The sequence below is a fragment of the Macaca nemestrina genome, chromosome 4, assembly GCF_043159975.1.
Source record: "Macaca nemestrina isolate mMacNem1 chromosome 4, mMacNem.hap1, whole genome shotgun sequence".
Lineage (NCBI taxonomy): Eukaryota > Metazoa > Chordata > Mammalia > Primates > Cercopithecidae > Macaca > Macaca nemestrina.
This window is the reverse complement of record NC_092128.1, coordinates 186,251,510-186,260,212: the sequence shown is the minus strand read 5'-3', so window position 1 is coordinate 186,260,212 and position 8,703 is coordinate 186,251,510. Positions and strand designations below refer to the sequence as shown.

Below are 8,703 nucleotides of genomic sequence, written 5' to 3'. Positions count from 1 at the left end.
AGTTTCTTGAATGAGTGGCCCTCATTCATCAGAGACACCGATCTGCCCACAAACTTCTGGCCAGGGTCTGAGAACTGAGAGAAACCAGCCCCAAAACCACAGGCCAAGAAGCCTGGAACCCAGAGAGTGATTCCAGGAAATCATGGCAGGCACACGCCGAGGTCACTTAGGCTGACCACGGTGAAGGTTGACGGCGTCCATCACAAATCGGTTTGCCCAGGACAGGCCCAGTGATGGCTGTGGTCCCGGCATGTGTATTAACAACCTTCTCGTTTCTTCTCAAGGGGCTCAGATGGGTGGATAAATTATAGGGTCACCCTTGTCATGTTGGATTATGAACAGAATCTCAAGAGCTGCCTCCCTTCAAAAAACCCACCGTGCAAAAACCCATCTTCTTAGTCAAGCAAATTAGGAAGAGATTATTCATTTTCCAAAAGACTTTTCTTTTGGCCAGGAAAGAACACCCTTAGTTTGCCAGAAAATCCTGCCAGCCGCCTCCCTGAGCGCATGGACCGCGAGATTCCGTTTTGTAAAGTCGAGACGGCGGCTCAGGAGCACATGCAGTACGTGGAGTGCAGAAGGCCTGGGTGCTCCGGAAGCTTCCAGAGACAGCATGGGGCGGCTGACGCGCGGGGAGACACAGACGTGCAGGACGCCGCGGCCGCCTCGCCCCCGGGGCTCCTGGAGCTCGGCTGGCTGAGGAGCCGAGCAGATGGTGGTGGTGCAGCTGAGCGTTTCCTGCCGGGGCGGGAGGAGGTGGGGTGGCCGCCGGCACGGCCTGTGACTGTGAGTGTGGCTCACGGAGCAGCTGATGTGGGGGGTGGGGGGCGCGGATTATGCCATGTGTGACGGCAGAGCGGGGATAACATGTCGAGAGCTGTGACCTGGGATGTAAGGAAAGGTCGTGAGAAAATACGCAGAAAGAGATTCCCCGTGGACATGTTTCCCTTGGAAAGTGGATGGAACCTTCCGAGCCATGATTCCGCCTGAATTAAGCAGTGGTGGGCACTGGTATGGCAGGTGGCTTCTGCTGCCTTGGATTTGCACCTCTAAGGGGTCACAGGGGCCACTCCCCCAGCAAGACAAGGTGTGATCATGAACAGGCCCTTGAGGGGCCAGAAGAAGGAATGGCTCCAGTGATGAAGGCTGAATGTCAGCTCTCTCCCCATCGTTCTCCCGGCCCAGGAGAGGGCTACTCCGCAGGGCTGGGTTTAAAAACCTTCCGTGCAACTGGCAAAGGCATCCACAGTGGCTTCTGCTGCTGTGGTACATTCCACCCTCCCCTCGTCCCCACCCCATCCTATTCTCGGCTACAAGTTATTTATATGTACAGTGTCATCTGAACGTGCATGGGCCGATCCCAGGACATCACACACGAAGAGGCTGAGGTGAACCCAAGCCGCCCGGCCGGCCTGTGGCTCAGTGTCTGTTCCAGAAGTCCCGGCCCCAGGCAGCTCTCCAGAACAGGGCCACTGGAACTCAGGAGGGTCAGGACCACAAACGCAGTTGTTGTCACCCCAACAACTGTGACCGAAAACACCCTACAGGGCTTGAGAACTAAAACATAAGGAGGGATCTGGGCAGCCGAGCTGCCTCCTAAAGAAGCCACATTGTAGAGAAAACTGCTTGCTCCATCTGTGTAAGACGGAGGCAGCCGGGGTGTCCTGCCAGCAGACACAGGTCTGTCCATCACCGGCCGCCACGCTGCCTCTGTCCTTCACTCCCATTTAAGGGAAAACGATCTCTCTTCATCTTTCTGCCCTGGACACTGGAAATCAGTGGTGAGAACAGTACTCTTGCTATAAAATGCTCAGGTTCTAGAGTGCTCCCATCTTTCCTTCCACTCCACGTGGAGTTTATCCAAAGGACAAAGGCCTGTCATTGGCACGGACATCCATGATGCCCGCTCACCAAGGAGTGGGAAACAGAAGCCTGTCCTCAGAGGACCATGACTGGGAGCCCGCAGCTGCTGGTGGGTGGGGCCGGCCCGCAGCTCCTCCTGGAGGCCTCCAGCTTCTCGCGGTTGCGTTTCTTTGACATGTGGAGGGAGGATCGTTTGGACACCTGCCTGGGAAGTTTCAAAGGAGATGGCCTCTGGGCAGGGGTTTTAAACCAAAGGGCACCACACAGATCCAGATGTGAACTGTGGCTGTTGTTTGCAATTGACGCAGAGATGCAGAGGATGGAACACGAGTGCGAGCCACGCTGCGCTATGGCCTTGGCCCAGCCAAGACCCCCAGTCCATGGGGGTACGGGACCCCCACTACACAGGGCCCTGGGAACCACCTTTGCCGCGGTTCACCGTTGGGCCCACCGTGCACCGCCCACACCTGGCTGTGCGTGGATACTGAGAGCAGGGGATGACGGTGGGCCTGGCGTGCTCGAGTCCTACAGTGGGAAGGGTCGGAGGGAGGTGGGAGTCACCCAGGGGTCCCCACATGGACTTGTACAGGCCTGGCTCAATCTGCACGGCAACTGGGCAGGCAGAGCGAGCCCCCACTTTATGGGTGAGCAAACCAAGGCACGGAGAGGTGAACGCCTGTGGCATCAATGCCGCTAAGACAGAAGCGAGGCGGGAAAGCCTGTATTCGAGGGGGCGGCCCTGTCCCCGGCTCCCAGGTGCCTTCCACTCATCTGCCTGAGACTCCTGGGGATGTGGGCCTTGGGTTTCAGGAGGGGCCTGCTCCTCCTGTGGGAGCCACGGACACGTGTCCTGCTTCTCCTGTGGGAGCCACGGACACGTGTGTGCCCACGTGCCCCGAGCTCACACACACACCATGGCGCGTGGGCAGGGAAGCAGCACTCCCGGCTATCCGGTGAGCATCTTTTCTTTCCTTCTGCTCTAAGTAGGCACCCAAGGAATACACGCGTTCACTCAGAGCCTGATTCACGTGACTGGGATAAACCCGCAGGGAAAGGTTCTCACACAGTGGCCGCCATGAGGATCCATTACAGGGGCCCAGGGTGGTCTCTGCTCAGAATGGGGTTGGGGTGAATGGACCCCTGGCAGCAGCCGGTGACAGGGATGGGGGGGTGGGGGTTTAGCTGGGCAGGTGACTCCCTTTTCGGGAGCCTGGGGCTCGGGACGTGTGGACAGCACATGGTGAAGGCAGAGCCCGTGTGCCGTGTGCCTCGGAGCCGGTGCCTGTTCCAGGTTAGGAACTAGAAAATTCTCTGCAGGGGCTTCCGCCCGCTCCCTCTTGGAAATCCTGTTTTCATTTCCCCCGTGACACCAGCCTCCCCAAGCTCTGCGGAAGGCTGGCTGTCCTCGCACAGCCTCCCCCGCCGCTCTGGGTGCTGGCTGAGCTTTTCTGCAGACCCCAGGTTCTGCTCTCTGGTGCCCAGCGTGATGGCCACCACCCGCTCAGGACTCCATTTTGTCGAAAAAGTGCCAAGGCCCGTCTCTTGCTTTAAAATATCATGCTGTTGTCTCTGAATCTGCTGTGATTCTGGAGGCTCCCTGATTTTTAAAAAATGTAAAAAATAAAATAAAAACCATGCTGCAATGTAAAGGCCAGGACATGCCTCTTGTGCCGAATTCAGGTCTTGAAAGCTAGCAAGTTTTGAGTTACAGTACTTGCACCCCAAAATGGTTGCTTATCGTGTGTGTGTGTGTGGTGTGTTTACACGGTGAACAACCTGATACCTTTGGCTGAAATGGGCTTCGTGTGAGCGTCCGGCCAGGAGGCTGCTGGGCTCCAATGTCTCCCAGCCCTGACTCCTGGGTGTTGACCTGCCTCAAATTTGCATATTCATTGACTGAAATCTATTTTATTTCCTCAGGAAGAGTCTATCCTTTTTGCAAATGCCAGCCACAGAGGTTTATTTTTCTCCCTGAGAGAAGGAAGAGTGAAGGCTGAGACTGAGACGGAAGGACAGAAGGAGGAGATTTAGAAGCCAGTGAGCCCGGAGCCACGAGACGTGCTCCGAGGACTTGGCACCTCGGGAAAGTCAGGCACGGGCAGGGGTAGGTCTTGGCTTCGCCGTAACATTGCCATAAGATCGGGTGCCGTCTCCACTCGCAGGCTGGCCTGTCCTCTGCAGCCAAGAGCTTGGGCACCATCTCCATTCACAGGCCGGCCTGTCCTCTGCAGCCTGAGGTCCCCGTGGCGCCAACATCCAGATGCTGAGATAATTCTGCCAGGGTGTTGGCTGATCGGTGATTGGTGATTGGCTATTCCATGAGTTCCGCATTGATCTTGCTGGCTGAGCGTCCAATGCGGAGGGGCAGGTGCTGTTAGGGTCTCCACTCCCATCCCTCTCCCCAGGACTCATCACCCACCGCAACCGTAAGCTGCTAGGGGCTCACAGCTGTGAGTCTGGGAGGGGTGCCACCGGGCATGCAACTCAGGGTCCCAGCCCCAGGACCCGGCCGCCGCTCCCCTCCCGCCCACATCTTGGCTTAGCTGTCTTCCCTGGATGCCAGCCCCTTCCCCTGGTCTTAGCTGGCTTGGGCCACTCGACTGAAACAGCACACCCTGAGGCCTTCAACAGCAGACCTGATTTCTCACCATCTGGAGGCTGGAGGTCCAGGATCCAGGCCCCCAGGGCTGCTTTCTCCCCGACTCCCCCACCCTCCCTCCATGACGTGCAGACTCCACCCTCTTGCTGCCCTGTCTCAGGACTGTCCCTCTGGGCAAGCAGGCCCCTGGCATCCCCATGTGCCCTCTCCTCCTGTTCTTATAAGGACACCAGTCATACTGGATCCGGGCCCACCCTAATGACCTCATTTACCTTAATCACCTTGAAAGACCTTGTCTCAACAGCAGCCACATTCTGGGTCCTGAGGGTTAGGCCTTTAACATGGGAATTTGAGGGATGCAATTCACCCCACAAAACCTGGACCATTCCCCCAGTAAATCACTCTCACAAGAGCTCTCCCCTCAGCCTTTGCTTCTGGGGGACCACCCCTGACATGGATCCATCCAGCTTCCTGCTTCTCAAAGAACAGAGGGGAGAGCCCCAGTGAGAAGTGAACAGGTGGCCTTGGGGACCTGCGGATAAGTTGCTGGCACTGCCAGGGAACAGGCTGGGCCAAAAGCCAGGAGGAGGGCGGTGAGGCCTGGGGCTGGACCTCATTTTTCTGAGTATTATAAAATCTGGCTTTGCTCAGAAACTGCCCCATGTGTCTTTTTGTTAATTGAGGTGCAAAATTTTCTCCAAGTAATAATTGGAGTCGTTTAACAACACAAATAATGTGCACCTTAATTTGGTCGATAGGCACAATTGCTAATTCCTGGAGACTCAGAGGAGCAAAGTGATCACAAATTCCAAGAGTGGAAACAAATCCATTCTGCAAATTTTACTCTGGCTTCTTCCTTGCTGGCCTGGATCCTGGAACCTTCAGCTGCTTGCGGGGTCAGCCAGTGTCGTGGGGAGCCAGGTCTTGCGGTGGCTTCCAGCCCCAAAGCTGACTCCGCGTGGGACAACAAACGGTTTAATTAACCTCTCAGCTTTTTCCATCTGTGAAGCAGAGTTTGGGATGCTTGCCACCGGACCGGGAGGCCACGAAGATGGATGCATCTGTTTTTAGAAACCTCTCTGCCAGCGATGAAAGACAGCAAAGCTATGATACCCTGTTAGGCAAGCAAGGAGAGAACTCATACATTCAGGAGATGATCTCCTTGTGCAGAGAGGCCATCGGAATCAATGTATGGTGGAGCCCTGAGGAACCCAAAGCTGTGTAGAGCCTGCAGCCCCCGCCCCACGTCCCAAAGCCATGTGGCCTGGGGAGCTCTTGTCCTGCCCTTTTTGGACACCCCCCTTCTTTGAGGGCATTTTTCTTCTCAAAGGTGTTGGGGTGGGAGTAGGTGGGGGTCTAGCGTTGCTAATTTCCTTGTAAGTGCGTTTTATTATTACTATTATTATTATTATTTTGAGACAGAATCTCGCTCTGATGAGCGAGAATCAAAATTGTTATTTTGAGACGAGGTTTCACCATGTTGGTCAGGCTGGTCTCGAGCTCCTGACCTCAGGTGATTCACCCACCTCAGCCTCCCAAAGTGCTGGGATTACAGGCATGAGCCACTGTGCCCAGCCAACTGCATTATTTTTAAAAGGGGTAAATCATCCAGTGAAACCCCGTCTCTATTAAAACAGAAAAATTAGCCGGGCCTGGTGGTGCACACCTGTAGTCCCAGCTACTCCAGAGTCTGAGGCAGGAGAATCGCTTGAACCTGGGAGACAGAGGTTGCAGTGAGCAGAGATTGCGCCACTGCACTCCAGCCTCGGTGACAGAGCGAGATTCCATCTCAAAATAATAAAAATAATAGTCTGTCTCTGTGTGTTTAATTACTAGTGACTAGTTACTGTTGTAACTCATTTATCTGGGGACAGGCTCCTATCTAGTGTCCCACCACGATGTTATTTGGACCAGGAAAGACATAGATAACCGATGAAAGCTGGAAGCCAAATCTTCGTGCTGAAGATTCGCTGCGGGAAAGCACCGAGCCTAGGAGTTTGTTAAGGGCCTGGGCTCCCACAGGCAGGCACTGCTGACTGATAGCCAGAAGATTCTAGACTCCCAGGCCACCGGTTTCTTGAAGTAGCATTGACTCTGGGACGCTCTTTGAAGTGTGTGCCCAGAGACTTGGGGGGTCTGTGCAGGAGCCGGGCCACCTGTGTTCAGAGTCAGCAAAGCGGGTTTCTCTGTCCGTAAATCAGTCGTGCAGGTCTCTGTGTGACTGCGTCAGGGTGCTCCTAGGAAGAGGGGAGAGGGGCTATGGGCCTCGAGCTGACGGGATGGGCAGGAAGCCTCACCTGCCGAGGACAGCAAGTCAGAACCAGCAGGGGAGCCCTCCCAGGTAGCGGCTTTCAAGCCCTGGCACCACCAACGTTTCAACTAAGAGATATTGAACCAGGTTCCAGTAGACAACCCGCTGTCAGGGTGCACAGACTGTGGAAACCAATGAGAAGTCCTCTTCCTGTACAACACGGTGGTCCAGTGCATGGCTGCAGACCTCACCCGAGAGCCCACAGCCGGGCCAGCAGTTACAGGCGGCAGCCAGTCTCTCGTCTCCCCAAGGCACCAGCAGCTCTGTCCTTCCACAGAGCCCCTGCTGACGACCATTGATGGTGTGGTCACATCAGCCTCCAGGCTGCTGCAGGGCCTGTCCCTGGTGGGGGCTGTGGGCTGTGACATTAGTGGTTCCATCGAGGGGCTACCTGGCCTCCCCTGGCTGGCTGGGAGTGAGGTGACATAAATACACCGAGCAGGTAGCTCTGCAGACCACCGGCTCACCAGCGTCCCTCGTGGCCAGTGTGGCTTTAAAGTGTGTGCCAGAGGTGACTCTCCAGGCAATCTTGCTGGACTGTTATTGGGCACATCCGCTCCCGGGAGTGCCCATTCATTATGGCCAAATAAGTAGGCATAGGTGCCAGCCCCAGACGAGGTCTCTTGGGGCCTCCAGGGGTGGGACAGCCACCCTCTCCAGTGGCCTCAGGGCCCCCGGTGCTCGGAAGCCTGGCTCCTCTGGCTTGAGCTCAGGTCTGCAGTGAGCAGGGAGTCTTCCTACTGCTGCTGCATGCTGCCGGGGCCAGCTGTGTCCCCCGAGGGGGCTGCCTGCCCACCACAGCCTGCCTCGAGTGCCAGGGTCTTCTGTGAAATAATCATGTTACTCAAGTTCAATCCTTGAATAAATAGCACATTTTTGCATGTATTTTATAGCGTGGCATATGCTGCAAAGTTCTAAAGGCCCCACGGGGTATCTATTCTGTGAAGCCTTCCTTCTACCCAGTCCCCACCCGCCCATCAAGACAAGCAGCATGGCCAACCATGGTGTGCATCCTTCTGTGCGTTAATGAGCAGATAGGCGCAAGCACTGTCTACGCCTGTGTGCAGAGGTGGGGCTCACTGCTCCTGCTCTTGTGCACTTCCGCCTTTTTCAGCAAATGCCGTGCGTCAGAGCTCCTTCTCCACCGCCACACAGCCCCAGCCTTTCCCGCGGCTGAGTAGCAGCCCATTGGAAGTTTCATAACTATGCATGGAAATCTAGATTGAGTTCAGGCATTTGCAGTTAAAAACAACGCTATCACACAGTGCTCTGCAGTGTGCCAGTATGAGTGCATGTGTGTCTGCGATGAGGAGGGGTGGTCTCAGGGCTGCAGCTGCAGGGCTGCACCAGTGTGTGTGTGTGAATATGTCAGTATGTGTGCGTGTGCATCTGTGGTGGGGAGGGGGTAGTCTCAGGGGTGCAGCTGCAAATTGCATTTGCATCAGAACTTGCAATTGCATTTGCATGTGTGCTTGTATTTGTGTTTGTATTTGCATTGGGGCTTTCACCTGTATTTGCAGTAGGACGGGGTGGTCATACTCAGGTGGATCTGCGTGGGACGTGTTATAGAAGTAAATCTGGCCTATACCTGGCCTGGGGGTGCTCTTTCATTCTTGACTTCACTAAAGGGCAGTAGGTCTGACAGTCAGGGTCCTGTGAGGAAAACCAGCTGGTCTAGATGTTCCAACAGAAGAGCTTTAATTCCAGGAATTAGCTACCGAGGTGCCAGAAGAGCAGAAAGGAGAAGCAGGCTTGGGGAAGGCCAGGGCAGGAGCGTGCTCCCGGCGATGGGAGCTGCTCTTGCCCACGGAGCCTGTGCTGCCGAGCTGTTAGAGCTGCAGCTGGCTCTGGATGTGCTGGTGAGGGGCCACTTCCAGCAGGGTAGGGACACCTGCCCTGACCCCAGGAGGTGCCTCCAGCAGGGCGAGGA

General features: G+C 55.7%; 1 long non-coding RNA gene across 1 annotated transcript; it reads left to right on the top strand.

Moving 5' to 3' along the window:
* The first annotated feature begins 900 nt into the window (after positions 1-900).
* Positions 901-5,208, top strand: LOC139363018 (uncharacterized). The gene is made up of 2 exons (XR_011622864.1): positions 901-2,375; positions 3,784-5,208. It is a non-coding gene; the product is annotated as an uncharacterized lncRNA (long non-coding RNA).
* The last annotated feature ends 3,495 nt before the right edge of the window (positions 5,209-8,703 follow it).